This window comes from Adelges cooleyi, unplaced genomic scaffold (assembly GCF_023614345.1).
Source record: "Adelges cooleyi isolate 19-005CV unplaced genomic scaffold, UGA_ACOO_1.1 ACOO_flye_CR_arks_rails_tigmint_CR_PRNA_671, whole genome shotgun sequence".
NCBI lineage: Eukaryota > Metazoa > Arthropoda > Insecta > Hemiptera > Adelgidae > Adelges > Adelges cooleyi.
In genome coordinates this window covers 47,509-66,560 of record NW_026096373.1, presented here as the reverse complement: position 1 = coordinate 66,560, position 19,052 = coordinate 47,509, and the positions used below count along the sequence as shown (strand labels likewise).

Genomic DNA, 19,052 nt, shown 5'->3' with positions numbered 1-19,052 from the left:
CTGTGTATATAATAATAAAATGTTTAAATTGTTCGTAGTGATAGATATTTCCGTATAATTTATAATAAAATAATAATAAGCAAAATATTGATTTTATTGAATAAAAAAGTATAGTTTTACACTGTAACTATGTATAAATATAAATTCTATAATTTATATTTATACAGCGTGTCCCACAAAGATACGACAAATTAAATCACTTTTGTTCTAGTTAATATTTTTAATATATTTTTTTAAATTAATTTATACTCATTTGCGCTAAAAGCACCGCGTTTTTTTATTGCACTTACCTATTTAATTTTTTTAAACTATTTAAATTTTTTTTCAATATAAGCATTTTATTAAGAATAATTTTTCAAAAATAATTTGTGAAAAAAATTAGTATATTTATTCATCCATTAAAAAGTTATATGAATTTAAAAGTTAGGAAAATTTGATTTCACATTTAATGCGGCGGCCATTTAACCATGTTATTAAATAACAATTATTCATGTTCACATTTTTCCAAGTTTTTTTTTTTTTTACTGATTATAATGATACCTACAACATACAATATTATTGATATAAGTCGAAGACTCAAAACTGAAGTTGGTCGGTCTTGCCGGAGCCGCCAGTGGAGCCGTCCACTCTGTCGTTGCTGCTGGCCGAATCTCGGGTCATTGTGGTCGTTTTGGTGCGTTTGAACGATGAGCCCTTGTGTCGCTTGGACTACCTGATGTCCACCTGGAGCTTGTGTCGGTTGTTCTGAGTCAGCGCCACCTAAGCCCATCGTCTCAGTCGGCGCCTGGGGGCCACGTAAATCCGCAAGTAGGTGATACTCATCACCACCAGCGGTATGTAGAACGACCCCACGGACGAGTATATCACCTACCGGAATGAATGATCAGCTGGCACAGAGTGCATTCGTCGAACGCTTCCGGCCAGTCGTTGGCGTCGGCAAGCTGATGATGGCACTGAGCAGCCACACCAACGCCACTGTTCAGAAAACACAACGTGACGAGCCAGCCAGCTAGTCGGCAACGTCGTCTGCATCCGGTGGCTGCCGTGCGACGTACTGTACTGCACCGAGTCTATACTTAACCTATGCACCACCGGTACCGTGCCATCACCCAGCCGATAGCGTACGCTCAGGAGCGCACCGTGTCCCGAGCGCTCTGGACAGTGGCGTTGGTGTGGGTACTCAGTGTAACCATTAGCTTGCCACCGCTGATCGGCTGAATGCGTTCAACAAATGCACTCTTTGTAAGGTGACCAAAAATTCCGGTTACTTGGTGTACTCGTCCGAGGGCTCGTTTTGCATACTAGTGATGGTGAAGAGCATCACCTTACTTACGGATATACGTGGCAACCAAGCGTCGGCTGAGACGACGGGCCCGGGTGGCGCTGCCTCAGGACAGCCGACACCAGATCCAGGTGGGAACTGGGTCGTCCAAGCAACACAAGGGTGTGTCGACCAAGTACACGAAAACTATTACAATGACTGGAGATTCGGCCAGCAGCAGCGACATAGTGGACGGCTCCACTGACGACTCCGGCAAGACTGACCAACAAACCTCGTCGGGCGGCTGCAAGCAAGTCAAAGAACTGCTCGAGAACAAATAGTGCATATCGCTATCAAAGGAACGGAAAGCGGCCAAAACGTTGGCATCATTATGGGTTTGTTCGTCGTCTGTTGGCTGCTGTTCTTCTGACCTATCTAACCTATCTGACCTATTTTGACCTATCTGTAATAAAGGTTTTTTTTGTCATATACTACCTTATCTTAATTTAATATTTTAATACTGTAAAATCTTTTTTTATAACCTTTAAAGTTTATACAAGTTAAAAAAAACTTTTGAGTATTATTCAAGTAATTCAGTATAAATAATTAGATTAAAACATTTTTTAAAGAGTTTTTTAAAACGGAATAACTCTTAATTTGTAACCTTACATAGTATGTTTAGGGCATTTTACATTTGTATTAATTTGTTCTTATCATATTATTATAATGCTGTACAAGGTGATCGTGAACTACTCAATAATACTACACTAATAACTACTCAATAAAATTGTTTTTGACATTTTCATGTCTTAGCTCTAGCACATAACCGAAAAAAGCGTTATTTACTTAGTGTTACCAAAAAAGTGTAACGAAAAATTACCACATGGAGATGGAGTTAGGGTGGGAATGGGGTTGGGGGTAAGAGATATGAGATAGGGGGGATAGGGGTGGGAGATAAGGGGTAGGCGATAGGGGTAGGAGATAGGGGGTGGTAGATAGGGGGTGGGAGATAGGGGTGAAAGATATGTTGTACGTTCAACGTTCAAATTAGAACTAAATGATAAATTCAAAATAGTTTAAGGACCCAAATTCTCTATGAATTGTTTTAAGCTAGATATTAAACACTACAATATTAGCCAGAAACTTGATGTTTTAAGATACTAGCTTGTTACTGCTTCTTAATATACTATATAATTGTCTATAATTCCACCACTACTCTAAATTTATTCGGTACTTCAACGAGACATGAAAATGCTCTTTCGTGGTAGCACACTCGGCTGAAAAACTTTTTTCATTTTTTTTTTATACAATGTGATCTTAATTTTTTTGTTTTTACCCTCCTCCCAACTTAGTTTTTTTAATGGCAACTTTTGAAACTTAAATTGTAACGTATATGTTTTATTATTTTTTTAAATTGAGAATAATACATTAAACATTTTGACTGGTCGATAACTAGTTTTGGATAACTATTTTTGAAGTTATTGAAGTTTCAAGTTAAGGACAGGAGGAATGGTGGAGTGTAGTATTATTTTTATCTGCGCTCATTTCCCAACCGCACTTCCCCTCCCACTCTAGTTTTAAAACTCTTATAACTTCTACAATAGTTATCCAAAACTGGTTATTCACCAGTCAACATATTTAGTACGTTATTCTCAATTTAAAAAGTTAATAAAATATTTACGTTACCATTTAAGTTTCAAAAGTTGCTATCAAAAAAGCTAAGTTTGAAGGGGAGTAAATACAAAAAAAATTGTAAAAAATTGAGATCACATTGTATAAAAACAATATAAAAAAAAAAGGTTAATTTCTTATTAAAACCTATAAGATCTTGAGTGGTTCACGCTAAGTGTATCACCCTGTATTTAGTTGAAATTTAAAGGTCTTTTAAAATGATTTCTATTTATTTTTATTATACTGTTTTAATTATTTTGCATACAAATATGTACAGGGTGGGGCAGTAAAACGAGCGATTTTCCGATGTATTTAAATGGAAAACTCCGTTTCACTGCCTCACCCTTTACAACTTAAGGATCTATGAAAAGGTTTTTTTAGTTGCATTTTGTTTTGTACATTGTCAATCTAGTAAAATATAAGTATAATAGAGCTTTGAAAGAATATAATATATGAAGAATAACATTTAGTGTGAGATTGCTCTAATGGAAGTATATAATACATAAATATTAATTTTATTGAGAATAAGTGATTATAATTTAAACTATAGAGTACAAATGATTCCAACTAAATTTAACAAGACATTGTATATGTGTTATTTGGTCCACTATGGTTTTACAAAAAAAAAACCAGTACAGTGGGGTCGGGGTATATTGGGGACGGGGAGGACACAGGTTTACAGGAATTTTTAAATTTAAAAGTGATAAAATCACTTTCGAAAAACGCTTCGATGCAAATCGGTAGTTAGTATTTTCAAGCCAGTACAGTCCAAACCATGCACAGTATAAGTTAGAAAGTATTAAATTGAAAAATCGGTGACTAAAGTCGTTTTTGAAATGACCTATTCAATTTAATACTTTCTAAATTATACTGAGCATGGTTTGGACTGTACTGACTCGAAAATAAAAACTACCGATTTGCATCGAAGCGTTTTTTCGAAAGTGATTTTATCACTTTCAGATTTAAAAATTCCTGTAAACCTGTGTCCTCCCCGTCTCCACTATGCCCCGACCCCACTGTTCTGGCTTTTTTTTAAATATAGAGTTATGAAAAACTCTTTATTTGTATAAATTATGTAAATTTAATAATGAAATAGTTAGGGTTTTATTTATTTAAAACTTAAGTAATTGTCGTCCAAAAAAATTGACCATGTCAATTAGCCTATTTTTAAATGGATTTTGGAGATTTAATTTCAATTTTATGACGTATACACTATGTATACAATGATAGAATATCAACATTTTGCACATGTTATTAATTTTTATGTTGAGATAAAAATGTAATACTTGTTAAAACAAATTTGTTTGGAGTTAGGTGATGCTATATTCCATACATTTATTGTAAAAACACCACGTAACTTAATGACTAATTATGATACCGAAATCGAATTTTCACTGAACAATTGTAATTGAAGTGTTCTTTCTTTTTTATAATATCCTTAAACAATTTTTTTTCAACATTTCAATTAGCCAAAAATTGAAAGACACATAAAAATTTTTATAAATTTCATTAAATTTTTATGCTGACTCAAGTTCAAAATAAAAATAAAAAAATGTTGAACCGAACTTTTTATATACGTCTTTTAATAAAGTTTTAAAGCAGCATGTAATGGAACGATTGCGATTCGTATGATAAGAATTTATTATTATTATGATTGTTGGCGGCGAAATTTGAATGTCACGCCAGCCAGGTATCATCCGACAATCTCTGCCGCCTGTTTCCCTCCGCTACAATCAGGTCGATCAACGGACACCCGTCGCCAGCACATGACACGGCCATATCATGTGTTGACCGTACCGCTCTTACAATACTTTGTAACTTTTTATTATACGCAGGTACGTATATTACAAATTAAATATATTTTATTTTATTAAATAACCGATAAAGTGGGTTAATTATATAGTGAGGTTAATGTTATTATCTCATACAGTGATGCTACAGTATATTATAACTTTAATACCTAACAATTTTCGCTGCGGTTACTTGCCTATGATACGCATATACTATTTTTTATTACAGTGTGACTAGCTCCGGCTCACAGCGACTTCAAAGTTCAAATCCTAAAAAGACGATCGAAATAAATATCTCCTGAATTTCAATTATAAAAACGTCAAAATATATGTTTATGGGGTCACCGCATTCGAATTTCATATACATTTTAAAGTCTGCCTCCTTTTTTGGATTTAGAGGGAGGATTCTTTTAATTAAAAAAAAAATTTCATGAAATACAATAAATTATATGTATTTGAAGTCTATGCTTTGAAGTTTGATAAGAATTGTAAAGATAGCTTAGGAGTTACAGGCGGACTTAAGGGTATTTTTTAGATTAAAAAAAAAGTCATCCATTAATTTTATTAATAGGATTATTGAAATCAAAAATGTATAAGATTTACAATCAAATTATATTTTCGAAAACAAAAACATTTGTAATTGAATTCCTAAGTATTTAAATGTAGGGATTCAAGTTATTTTTTTTAGCAGAGGTCTGCAATTAAAATTAGGTTGTTTAAATATTACAGACATAGCTATTTAGTAATATATTTGAACTGTCTATTGGAACGAGAAAATGGATTTTATCGTCTCAATATTCCAATAAATCGTAAATATACAAACGTAAGTACAAAATATCTATTTTTTTTAATACTACTTGTTTCATACGAAAATCCGGATTTTTCAAAAAAACGCTATTTGAGCCACTTGAAAACCTTATAAATATTAAATATTATTACAGTTAAAAGCCGTGTACCTATTAAAATGTAAATCAAAATTTAATTTATATAATAGTCCATCTACCGCTTGCAGTATTTCATTTAGTTCATAGTGTTGGCGCTTATAGCTACGTCCATGTTAACTCAACTATCGCATTTCACCAAAGCCACCATTCTCATAATCATCGGTCTCATGCATTGCGTTATCAACATGACCACCGTAAGCAGCGTCATCGACTGCGAGGACTTCATCATCAGCAAACCGTACAAGTAATACTTAGATACATGTTTAACTGTTGAGTACAACTTATTTATATGATAGCCGTCTAAAAGTTTACGCTTACTTACAGCATTGATTGAATTTTTAGATATTATAGTTTTTTTAGTGTAAGTACTTTACTTAAATAAAAACGAAAAATATAAAGCAATAAAGTGATACGGTAATAACTATCCAGGCGCGAAAATCACTTCAAAACAAAACTAGTAACACTAAATTAATTATTGAGGCTAAGTGTCACATAATAATAGTAGTATCTGTCCGAAGTTTTAATATAACCTATTACAAACCTGCTACTATACTATATTTAGGCTCAGCCGTTATTTCTTGAACTTAACAAATAGGTAGCGCACTATGATTTTAAATGAAAAATAAATAAATAGTATAGCACTCTACACTACTTTAAACTGAACGTTTAAAACGCAAACTCAACTACCTAATGATTAATTGCGATGTCCTGTTATAACCGTAATATATTCAACATTACTGGGTATCCCATGTAGGCCAATATATTGGAAACAGTAATAGTTGTTTAAAAGTTTTTGTAAACGTATGATAGTTGCTACAAGGTCGGGTTTTTAAGTATACTAAACGAGTTACTGTTATATTTTTACCAGCGTTTTGTTTTTTTGTCAGGATTTTATCGTTTTTGCTGACTTCCGTCACCGTGGCACTCGTTTACTTGGCTATAGGAACGTAAGTATCACCTATATACGTTTCAAATATTTGGAAAATTCCTACAGCCGATATCAACCGCAATGTGTTATGGGTTCAGATGGATAAATCTTCGACGGCATCCAAAATCCGAAGACGTAACGAAGCTTTAGTGTACAACATCCTACCGCCACTCGTAGTCAACCACTTTCTGGGAAGCTACAAAATTCAACATGAAGAATTATATAGCCAAAATTTTGCTGAAGTCGGAATATAGTACACAGTTAATTATTTTCCTCGTCGAGTAAAGCTGATTGAATATTTTCCCTTTTGAAATTGAAGTCATCAAGTACAATAAAATATTTTTTTTATCTTTTAGACTTTTATTCCGGAGAGACGGTGAACAACCAGGGACTGGAATGTTTAAGATTCCTCAAAATATCTGATTTTCACGTGGTATGCTTAAACGGTATTGTCATATTCAACGGCCAACGCTCGTCTAAATTACATAAGACTAATGAACGTTACAGCTTTTTGAGCAACCACGGTACCAAGACATCATTAAAATCAAAACTATTGGTTCATCTTATATGGCGGCTAGCTGGTTAAACTCGGCAAGAAAGGTTAAGGTAATAACTCCCTGGTTACGCTTATATTTTGTTTGACACTTACTTATCGTTAACGAATTTAGGCCGAAGATTCAATCGAAATAAGATGGGCACATCTAGCGTTTCTCGTCGACTTCGCTGTTGATCTGAAAAAATAATTGCAATGATTTAACGAACAAAGTTTCAACCACTTTGTATTACAAATGGGTAAATATTTAGTGTACTCGTACAATAATAATACAAGTCTGTTCAGGGAATATAGGTTACGCAATAATTATTTACTGTACATAATCATTGTTTATGATAAGAGACGAAAAATAATTTCTTAAATATTAAAAAAAAATGTTTATCACTACTGAAGGTAATATAATAAAATATGCTCTATTGTAAAATCGTTTAAAATTAGCTTGTTATATTAATTGCAACTTTATTTTTCCTCAATAACGTAACACCTAATGTCCCCAGGTACCAACCACGAGTTTTTTTAATTTAAAGTAGTACTGGGGATTTAATTACAATATTGAAAAACCTGGGACAGCTGCTCCTGTGGTAGTTTTTATCAAACCCTAGTCTGTCTACACAATTGATGAGTTCTTTTTATTATATTATATTTCTTCCTGGTTTATAATATGTTTTCTTACTTAATCATTGTGTATGTTATATACATTTTTTTTAACATCAGAATACAATATTATTTATCTTATTTTCATTTTCTAGCTTCACTTCCTGGTATGTGGACAAGAACCATAAAAATTGGCAGCTTAAACATTTAACATGACTAGTTGGAAACTTGGTCAGGCGTATCGTCCAGATTATCTCATAAAGAATATGCAAGTTGATCATCAAATTGCAATTTTCACATGTCCTACAACATGGCAAGTATGTTTTAATTTATAACAGTTTTGTAACTGAGTTATCTAAACTTATAATCGTAGAGCCGAGGCTGTCACAGGTCTGTAAGAATTATTACAAGTGAACAAAATTGCTTTTAAGGAAACACTTCAATGATAATTTATAGAATATGCTGTAATAATTGTTAAGTAGATTGCATGTGATCTGTTTTTTGACGTTTTAGACCAAAAAGCCAGAAAAAATAAAAAAAATAAAGTTATTAGGTATAGTTGTGTGTGAAAATCCCTCACATATCTGCATCTAAGTTTAAACAAATTGACTAGGTATTGTAAAATCAATACCATTTTTTGTTTCTTTTTCAAGCTACAACTAATATGTATTAAAAATAAAAAAATCACTAAGTTTAATAATAATAAATATAAGAATAATAAATAATAATATGTAATAACAAAGTATAATAATAGGTAACAATAAATTTGATTAATTTTAAAAATGGATTGTTTTTGTTAAATGGGATCCTATTCGATTTTTAGGCTGACTCAATTAATGTGTATAATAATGGACCAGGATTCTAAAATAGCTTTGACATACTAAATGAGTTAGTTGCAGTAAATGGTTTTTAATGGGTCTCGATTTAAAATGTGGTTATTTGGTAATGTTTAAATTACTTTTTGGAGGTGGCTTTTTTAATTAAAATATTGATTAAATTATTGGGTATTGTTGAGAGTTAATTTTTATAAATTTTAAAAACTATTTCAATTTTACATAAATATATAATATCTACTGATGGATTTATTAAACCACCACGGGTTTTCATATTTATTAGCGATTAAAACATTAAAATGATTATTTTCGCATATATTTAGGTCGTCGTTTTGCAGTGGCCGCTTCCATTTGAGTCCACGTGTTGCGCAATCCAACTGGCGTTTGACTGTACCACGAGTTGGCCGCATCTACTACCACCGCCCGACTGTGCTGTACCACGGGTTGTTGCATCTGTTAGTGCCGCCCGACTGTGCTGTTCCGACCGCCGATGGTTGACCGCTACAATTACCGCCGAACCTTGCTGTTCTACTGTGTCGACGTGTTCCAGGGTGTGGTGGAGTCATAAAAAGTTGTATTTAGTTTGTTAAAATGTATTGTTATATTTTGGATACATTGTTTGTTTCTCTTTTTTTGCTGTCTAAACAGACAAACTTTTTGGGTATATTTCATAGTCTTTATTGTTATAAATCTGTAATAAATCGTATATTTTGGTCACAATTAGTTATGTCATAAGTTCTGGTTCGTGGCGAAACTCATTGTTAAGCCATAATGAGAACAATTAAAATTCAATATTGAAATAAAATTATTTAAACATTTTTAATATAAAAATTTCGTTATCGGGTATTTTCATATTAATATTTTTCCATGATATGATTTCTTCCATGCCATACCTAACAACTCATTCTGTCTCTTTTGAACGATATCGATATCTATCTCTCTGCTATCAGTCCATTTCTTTATAGGTCTATGGTAATAACCGATAACGCATAATATTATAGATAAGTAACAAATAGGCTAGGTTAGGTTAGGACTCGACGGAACAAAATTTCCCTCGTTTTGGGGAGAATGCATTTTTAACAAAATTTTCAACGATATTAAAAAAAGTTATTGCCGTTAAAAGTAAAAAATTACTATTGTTCGATTATTGAATATATTAACAATCTGACAGGATAATATTGGACAGAATTTTGCAGAGAGCATCTGTCCTTCAATCACTTACTATTATTATCGTTAAAATTGTTTTTTTATTGCCAGCCATTTGAAAATAAGCAAACCATTCAAGAGTATTGAATAACACAATACTCTACAATATTACTTGTTTGTTTTTTTACAAAATATCCTTATATTTGTTGTATACAACAATTTTTGCATAATGGATTTATATACAACGAATCGGTCAAATCTCTTAGCATATTATTAAAGAATGTATGTATGACCTTATTGTTTTTTAAATATGCGTACATTATATTGCAGTCATCTGATGTTATCACAACAAAATATTATTGTACATTGGCACTAAAAGTGTTTCACAGTTCACGCCTTATTGAGTATAAAGGAAATCAGTTATAATACTCTTATCGTTCTTATTGTTTATTGATGCAATAGTTCAGATTGTTTGTCTAATAAAAACAAATACTTAAATGCACCAACCCGACATAATAATTACAAAGCTTTTTGGTTAACGTTTCAACAGTAACTGTATATTAGAGGGTTAATTACGATAATATTTGATGATACTATATTACCTCATCATTTAAAACTAGGTATTTAGAAGTATTATAATTGTATTAACTTTAGACAATATTATAATTTATAGTACCTAGAAAAGAAAGTAAACAACAAAAAAAATAGGATGCGCCCTAAGTGTACATATTCAAATGTATCCAATACAAGCAAATATCTATTCATTTACAACATCTAAAGTAGTTTAAATTAAAAGCGTTTTAAAATAGTTAATAAATGAGTAGTAAAAAATGTATTAAAATTAACAAACTTAAACTTTAGCTTTGTTTATAACCATCATAGCTACCTAGCATGAAGGTTTCAAAAATATGTTAATGAGTGAAACATCGACCGTCTACGGCCTAACACAATTTTTAATTTTAGGTATAATGTTTTAAAATAAATAATTAAAAATAAAATTTGTTGATAGAAGGTAGTCTGCGAGGGTAAAAAACAAAAGTAAGGGGTGAAAATTGGAAAACAGTATAAATTACGAACTCGTGTGCTAAGTATTACTACTCTAAGAAATCATACATAACTTATTACTTATATAGTATAGTTCTTGAAGATAAATGTATATTAGAAAATAAGCAATAAAATGTAGGCCAAACAGTCAAAACAAAACGAAATTGTCAATACTGCAAAAATTACAATCATGCCTATTATTTAAAGTGGGCCAAAATACGATGTCGGTGGCATTGTCCAATAAACGACCGTCTGTTACGAGGCAAGCACTTCGTGTGCTATTAGCTGTTGTTTTTTTGATTTTACATTGTTTTATAAAAATTATATCTTTTTGCGTGTTTATTCATTTGAGTTACTTTTCTTTTACTTAATTTTAAAAGTGTTACCTTACTCTCATCTCCCCGAAGGTAATAAAAACTAAGTGTCTTTATACAAAAATAAGTGTATTGTAATAAAGGCTGCACCTCCTGGGGAAGCCAAGTGCGGCTCTGGGTTCTTGCTAGAGTTATAACTAGTGGTTAGGCTATTAACCCGTTTATTATAGTAAATATCTAGGCAATATAATTGCGTCGAGTTATTTCTATTTATAATATATAATCGGAGGCCTGGCGTTGGATGGAAAGCACCCGAAGCAAGATCAATCCGGAAGAGGCGACTAGAGCTCTGCCCCTTTTCGCACCACTTATTATAAAAGGCACCTTAGTTGTCAGGTACAAGGTATTAAGTAATTTTATTTAAAGTGTGTGTGTATTTATAACATTTCATGTACGAAAGTGCGTATATGACAAAATTAGCGCCCAACTGGTAACTCGATCCTTCACGACACCGAATTTTTCCAGTCGCTTTAAAGGTGAGTTAAAGCGAATTTTGCAAATGGTATGTCGACCAAAAAAGGGTTAATTGATTGGATTTTTCTTAATTTTAGTTTTCGGTTTTGGTACTTTAATTATAAATAATTACTGATTTTAACTTGACATTAAATTTATTTGTTTTAGGTAGCATTATAATTTTAAATTTTGAGACTATTTCAAAAACATCCAATAAAAAAAAAGTTAAACATTTCATTTTACGATTTACAGTTGTTTATACTGTTGTTATTACCATTTTAATTAAAAAAAAACCGATGAACCATTTGAATCGCTTCATGCAAAAAGGGCCTTAGTTCTTAACTTTAAACTTTTGAAAAAATGAAAAAAAAACGTTTGATATGTTTCAAAATGCATAAAAATATAAGAGCTTTATCAAAGTTAATAGATATTAAACAGTAAAATTAAATTCTGTAAAACAATATTATTATTTTCAAATGCAGTCCAGATTATTAGCACTTAAGTATAGTGGACTTGGACCCTTTTTGCACGAAGCGATTCATTTAACATTGTGTAGCATATTGAAGATAATGTATTTTTTGTTAAGATATGGACTATATTTTAAATTACAACTTGGATAAAAGATTACATAAGTATAGTAATTTACAATGAAGTTGCTTCTAGGCCTTAGCTTAGCACACTACTGCAGATACACAATAAAACAAAAAAAGTATTTACTTATTATACTTAACAAATATGTAATTCACATTCGAATAACATGTTAGTTCAAATAGTAACCATTTTCGGACGACTATGCGGGCTTGTGTGTTAACATACATAATTTGTAATAATTATACATAGTTTATGTACTCCATATACGTACTAAACTAAGTTTTTTCTATAGTTTTGTTATGGACAATGTACGTCGTTCGATTCTAAATTTTTGTTAATGCGTTGCAGATGTAAGTATCTTACCCAATGCCTCAACGGGCCAGTCTATTGTTATCTCCATACTATAGCATATTAACTTTTTCTACTTAGTCGTTATCAAAGTACACTATAATGTGTACCGAACTTGTTTTGAAATTTTGTTGTTAAGACGTATTTGGTACAATTTAATTTTTACACGAAAAACGTGGTGAACATATTATTGAGAGAAACATGAGGAAATTGTTAGAGTAATTTTAGAAATTGTATTAAATGTTTTCTTGTATTTAAGAATTTATATTTAAATTATTTTGCTTTATTTTTTCTATGAATGGGTGCCCACAACGAGGCTCTAATCAGTTTCGTGCGGCTCTTGAAACCAAGCTTAGAGTAAAATTAATAAATTTTCATTTTATAAACATCTCTTAATAATGTGGCTCGCTTCGAATTAGCTTTATAAATTTGCGGCTCCCAAAATAACGGCTTGTGACCACCCATGGAATATAGGTATGATACAAAATATATAAACTTAAACAGAGATTGTCTACACTCTATGTAACCAATCAAAAGTTGACATATTTTGTTATAATAACAACAAATATTGTTTGAAATAATATTCTAATAGCTTAACTGATTTTGAACTTGTAAAAAATTAAATCAGTTATATTTATTCCTTTTAGAACGGTATACAGGTTTTTTTTCACAAAAATATTTTACAATAAAGGTTTAAAAAAAATTGTTTGTTATTTAAAATCAACCAATTGCAACCCTAGAGCATATTCACTTTTTGACCTATCAATTATCATTAGTAATAATGTAAAAATCCACTTAAGTATGTCATATACAAATAGGTAATATAAGTATTAAAAGTATAATAAAATAGTAAAACTGGCCATAATAATAAAAAAAAAAAATTTAGAACATTATTTTTATCGTTACAGACATGCAGAGTATGTTTTAAAAAGTTTCGAGGAGGGGGGTGCTTCAAAAGTTAGTTCATATTTGGATTTTTGGGCCATGTACCGGGTGATTCTTTTAATTTTACCTATCAATGTCAAGACCAATCTGACAAGTGACCACGAATCGTTTTAATAACAATATTTTGTACATTTTGATACTGTTATAATGAAATATAACCTAAAAATTGCCGTGCTAATGAAATACTTAAATTTTAATAGTCAATAACCGTACAGCTATGTGCTGTTTATACTAACACATATCGTTTTACGTTAGTTTTTAATATACTTGCGTTTAATTTCATTGAAAATTGGTATTCTTAAACTAAACCATGCTTATCTTTAAAGTGGTTTTGAAAAAAATAATGCTATGTATAAGAAAATTTCGGCATACCTTTTGATTATGGTAAATCACATTTAAACTTTCCGGAATAAAGAAGTTTGATTTGTTTACTTAAAAATGATAAAATGCTTAATGGTAAGTGAACCACTCAAAATTATTTAAAACTATTGTAATTATAATAATATTTTGTTTTCTGTGTATTGGGTAAAAGGCACCGATAATTAATATTTTTCATACTCTTCCCTAACATCAATAAAGTTAGCTTGCAACATGTTATAATTGGTGACAAGATATTTTAAAAGCGTTTGTTTGATACATACATATGATGTAGAATGTGGATCTATACATTAAACCTACATCATTGTGAAAACTGAGAAAATAATAGGTAAAATAAAATAATGTATTTAACTACCTAAATTATAATGTTATAACCTTAATATTAACAAATATTTTGTTTTTTGAAGTGTCGGACGCAACTACTCTAGTCAGTGTTATCCGAAAAAGTTGGAACGCAATCCTTTGTACTTTTATAAGAACTCTGAACAGACAACTGCTAACAATATACATTTTTATTTTTCATTTTGAATGGTAATTTTAGAACAGACATACTTAAAATTGATTGTGCTAAATTGTTAAAAAAAAATGTTCATAAATTTAGAATGTGATTTTTTTTATATGTTTTAGGAGTTAAGCAATAGTAATTTTCTATGTTCAATATTTTTTTAATAGAAATAAAGTATGTCAAATTTAATTTCAATGACATAATATTTCATGTCGTCGTACCTAATACATTTGTAATATTTTAAACTATATTATGTAATATTCATAATTCAATGAAAAAAGTGCTTATTTATTACAATAAATGAATCAAAAAACTGATGCAAAATTGTTAACATGTACTATAATCTTAATTATCTTAAAATTATTACTTATAGACTAATATTAAACTCCTTTAAAATATAAAACCTACGTAATATTCAAATTTAACAACATAATTATTCTGCTTAAATTATTGTTATATTCGTTAAGTAATATTAATTCTTAGTTAGAGGATAATTTTTAAAACAGTTTGTTAATTATTGTTCAAAATTCCAAGGGAACCAAACTAACCTAACCATATGTTCTATTCACTTATAAGTAAGTATTGCACGAATTTGGAAAATGTTCGTTCAGTCACATTTATGATGTGGGTCATTAAGGTAGGTAGTTTTCAGCAAAATACCCATGTTTGAAGCCGTAAATTAATAGCAAAAAAAAAAACTTAATTGGTTCAAAGACGATATGGGTCATAAGAAAATAACTTAAATATTATATAAACAAATTATTTGTATTTAATTGTTAACTCTTTGACCCCAAAAAAAGTTTTTGAAAATATAAAAAAAATTTAAAAAATGTCCAGGGTTAAAAAAAAATATATATTTTTTCTTAAAATATGCTTAAAACTCACTTAATTATAATTTTAAATGTGCAGGTTTCATGTCTATACCACTATCTATGGTTAAATTACAGTGTCGGGAACATGAGGTGTTTTTGGATAATTTTTTTTAAAAATTGACCTACCTAGGTCCAAAAAAAAAATTTTAAACATTTTTTTAAAGTTTTTTTGTTATTAAAGACCTATAAAGAATGTATGATAAAAATTTCAAACATTTTTGAAGTATAGTCGCACACCCATTCGGTGATTTCACGCGGAATGACCCAGCACTGTCGTCTTCGTTTAGTTCGCATATCTTTAGCTCTTGACCCGTTCGTTTGTAATGTGGTTCGCCCGCACGTTCATTGTTTATTGAGCTGATGTCCACATCATCCTGTAAACAAACTTATTTTTAATTTTCATTTCTGGTAGGTTTGTTATCAAATGTAAACGATTGAGTAATCATTTTTCACTCTATTCCGAATGTACATAAAACATGTAACCGAAATTTCTTAAAGTAAAAAAACTTAGCAACACTTGTGGTTATATATATAGTATAAAAATAAAATAATTAAATACGCTATATAGTATTATTTTTGTGGTTAAGGGTTTATTTAAATATTTTATTTTTTTACTAATTCTTAAAGTAATAATAAAAAGGAAAAAAATTTAAAAAGAGTAATGACGTGGAGAAAGTAATACCTCTAAATTGCCGAATCTGTCAGGCAATTTGTATACATTTTTTATTTATAAATTAAAATATAATATGACCGCCGTCCAGTTACTTTGAACCTCCGATTATGTTTGTTTTATAAAGGACAGCGCAAGTATACGTCACTGAATTCATCAATTTCTAGGGACTCATTTGCCGTCGACTGAGATGCTTTGGCTAAAATAATATGCATTTATTGAGTATAGAGTATATTTAATCGATTTTCTTAGTTTTTCATAATAAATGGTTCCAAAGAAAAAAGAAAAATACCATAATAATTTTAACTTTCAATAAGAGGACATTAGGCTTGGTACTTGTTTAATATGATTATTTTGTAAATTATTTTTTTTCTATACTTGTAACTAAAGATCAAAACGCCCCAAAATTTCCAGAAAAAAACGTTTTTTTTTTAAGTATCGGAAAAAATGAAAAAATTGGGATTTTTTTAAAATAATAAATTTCAGAGAATCACAATTTTTTTGAGATCTGATATAATAATTTAAGAAGTTTTATTTCCGTATAAACACTAATCAATTGTGTTTGAATCATATGCAAAATAAACTAAAAACAAATCGATTTTTATAACACTAATTAGATCATAGATGATCCAATAGTTAATAAGTTAATAATGAAATTCCAAAGAGAATAAAATAAATTTATCATAACCCTTGAGCAATACTGTGATATTGTTTTTCCATCACGATGATTATAACAAAACAACGGTTTAAAAAAGTGGAAATTGATAAGACTATTGGTTACTGTGCTTTGTTTTGTTTTTTAACAAATAACAGCAGAATCGAGACATAAAAATTAAAAACGCGTTTCTTATATGAACAAGTTTTAATCGAGTTTTTGTTGGCAGTCCTGGCACTCCTAACTTTTATATATCAAATAAGGTAAATACTCTGTACTAGGCAATAGTTAAGACATTTTTATTTTTGCTGTATCATCTTATTATCATTGATTAAATATTAAAATATACTAAAATTACACAATTTTCTTTTTTCTTTCAAAACTACATACTAGTCAGATAATACTATAAATTATATAGTATTTAGTTATTACTATCTGCAGAATTAAGTAACTATTATGTTAAATCAATGTTTTTTTAAATTAAAGTTAAACAATATACCCATACCCATATTTCTTAAAGATGAGGCCATTAAGTTCAATTTGGGATTTATTTAATAAAAGTAAAAACAAAAGTGTCATATGTAAATTTTGTGCATTTGAGTACCAGTTTTCTAATGCCACTCGTATGAACATACATATTTATTTTTCATGTAAAAAATGTCCATTGGAAACTAAACAGATGCTTTTTGAAAATCATTCTAAGTCTGTCAAAAAAAGTGATGTACCAGTACCACTGAGTTATGGAAATGACGTGGATGCACCCGATGAAGTTAATATGATGGACATTACACTAACAGTAAGTGTTTTCCTTTACACAAAGTCAATAACAATATCACTAAAACTAGTTTTGATTCTCAATGCTATATTTGTAACAATAAATAATTTAATTATATAAAATATTTACTTGTAACACTATTTTATAACTTTGTTAGTTCTGTAGGACACTAGTTTTCTTTTGTATATCATTACTCATTAGTAATAAGTAATAACTAATAACCATAAGATAATGGTTTATATACAAATATTTTTGTTATATTTCATTATTAGGATTAGGATTTTGATGCTCACGTTTTTTTTTTTAATGTTGAAATGACGGGCTAAATAATTGATTAAAACAAATGAGTTTATAAATTAAGAAAATAATTATAAACAAATTACAAAATTAAATATCATGTTTATTTTTAGTGTTCACATCAGCATCCACTTCATAAATTGACACTCCCCTCGCAATTAAAAACGTTCGTGGACAACCAATTTCAAATGTTTTTGATAAAATGACAACAGCACAGCAAGAAGATAGTTTGCACGTGCAATTTTTAATTCTGGAGCCGCTTTGTCTATGTTTAATACTACCTATTGGAAACAATTTTTTACCAGTTTAAGGCCTACATTTACAATTCCATCTCCATATTCAATCAGTTCACCTTTACTGGATATCGAGTATCAACGAGTAATGAATAGTGTTAAACTCAAAATTACTAATGCAACATGCCTAGTATTATTAACTGATGGCTGGACTAATGTCACCGGTGGTGGAATAATTAGTTTTGTCATAACTACACCTGAACCAGTATTTTATAAAAGCGTTGTGCCAGGGACAAATCGAGAAACAACTGAGTATATAAAAGATCAAATTGCATCCGTTTTAAAAGAAAATGGGCCAGAAAAGCTTTTACGTATATGTACAAATAATGATAGTGCTATGAAAGGTGCTTGGGTTAAAATCAAAGAGGAAAATGAATTCAAACATTGCTGTAGGCTGCCTAGCTCATGGACTTAATTTATTGCTTAAAGATATATGTGCACTTCCACCATTTGATAATATAATATCCAAAGTAAGATGCATTGTAAAACATGTTAAAAATACTTAAGTAGTATTTTCTACATTCAAAGATAACCAATTTAAACTTTATAGACAGTCAGCAACTACACTAAAATTGCCAAGTAACACTAGATGGGCTGGAAGCGTTATTATGATGCAAAGTCTATTAAAAAATAAACAGTGCTTAAAGGAAACTGCTATTGCTCCTAAATTAGTAAAGGTTTTTGATAAAGTCGCTCAAAAAAATTTACTAGATGAAGATGTATTTTGGGTGAATGTCAAAAGATTATTATCAATATTGTCTCCAATATCAATTGGTATTACAAAATCTGAATCAGATAAAGCTAGACTCTCAGAAGGTCATGCAATTTTATCAAAAATTGTAAAAGACATAAAAGAAGGATAGTAACCTATCCACTTACAACAACAAAAGAAGAAAAAGTAAATTCCATAATTGTAAAGAGGAAAAAATTTTGTTTATATCCTGTTCATAGTGCAGCTAACTTATTAGACCCTAAATATAAAGGTATTGATTTAAACTCTACTGAAATCTTTGATGCTATAAATACTATTTTAAGTATAAACAGTTGGTTAAACCTTGACCAGAGACCAATTTTGGCAAACTTGGCAGAGTACCGTACATGTACAGGTTTGTTTGGACTATCTTACATAATA

At 30.1% G+C, this 19,052-nt stretch overlaps 1 long non-coding RNA gene and 1 pseudogene across 1 annotated transcript; both read left to right on the top strand.

The window, feature by feature from the left end:
* Window positions 1-879: 879 nt before the first annotated feature.
* Window positions 880-1,691, top strand: LOC126845100 (tyramine/octopamine receptor-like; annotated as a pseudogene).
* Window positions 1,692-6,957: 5,266 nt separating this feature from the next.
* Window positions 6,958-8,103, top strand: LOC126845106 (uncharacterized). The gene is made up of 3 exons (XR_007686707.1): window positions 6,958-7,200; window positions 7,263-7,386; window positions 7,897-8,103. It is a non-coding gene; the product is annotated as an uncharacterized LOC126845106 (long non-coding RNA).
* The last annotated feature ends 10,949 nt before the right edge of the window (window positions 8,104-19,052 follow it).